This window comes from Phoca vitulina, unplaced genomic scaffold, assembly GCF_004348235.1.
Source record: "Phoca vitulina isolate PV1807 unplaced genomic scaffold, GSC_HSeal_1.0 scaffold28, whole genome shotgun sequence".
NCBI lineage: Eukaryota > Metazoa > Chordata > Mammalia > Carnivora > Phocidae > Phoca > Phoca vitulina.
The window spans coordinates 14827453-14828589 of record NW_022589731.1 but is presented as its reverse complement, the minus strand read 5'-3'; positions in this window follow the sequence as shown (position 1 = coordinate 14828589).

Below are 1137 nucleotides of genomic sequence, written 5' to 3'. Positions count from 1 at the left end.
TATCTCATGTAACAAAGAGGGCTTGCCAACACCTCACCAAAGAAGATCGACAGATGGCAAATAGGCATATGAAAAGATGTTCAACATTGTAAGTCATCAGGGAAATGAAAAATAAAACAACAAAATACACATCCATTAAAATAGCCAAAAGCCCAAACACTGATAACACCGGATGCTGGTGAGGATGTGGAGAAACAGGAACTCTCATTCACTGCTGGTGGGAATGCAAATGGTGCAGCTACTTTGGAAGACAGTTCAGTGGTTTCTTACAAAACTAAACATACTCACGATATGGTCCAGCAGTCGTGATCCCTGGCATTTACCCAAATGAACTGAAAACTTATATCCACACAAAAGCTGACACATGGATGTTGATAGCAGCTTCATCCATCATTGCTAAAACTTGAAAGCAACCAAGATACCCTTCATTAGGTGAATGGGTAGATAAACTGTGCTTTGTCCAGGCAATGAAATATTAGTCAGCACTAAAAAGAACTGAGCTATCAAGGCATGAAAAGACACGGAGGCAAATTAAATGCGTATTACTAAGTGAAAGAAGCCAATCTGACAAGGCTATGTATTGTATGATTCCAACTCTATGATATTCTGGAAAAGGCAGTACTATGGAGACAGTAAAAAGATTAGTGGCTGCCAGGGGCTGGAGGAGGGAGAGATGAAGAGGCAGAGCACAGAGGATTTTTAGGGCAATGAAAGTGATCCATATGCTACTACACTGGTGGATGCTTGTCATACATTTATCCAAAGCCATAGAATGTGACACACCAAGAGTGAACCCTAATGTGAACTGCTGACTTGGGGTGATGATGTGTCAGTGTAAGTTCATCAGTTGTAACAAATGCAACATGGTGGTCCAGGATGCCCATAGTGGGGGAAATTGTGTGGGGGGGTATGGGAGTTATAGCAGGAAATCTCTGTATTTTCCACTCAGTTTTGCAGTGGTTCTAAAATTGCTCTAAAAATAGGTTTATTAATTTAAAAAATAACGTTTCTTTTTAAAAAGGGCATGCCCATATAATGGTTGAAATAAAATTTATTCAAAAATCAAAATTCTCCTTGACACCCCCCAAAATTCTTTTTCTAAGACAGTATTTCTGAAGAACCAGAAAAAAAAAAACC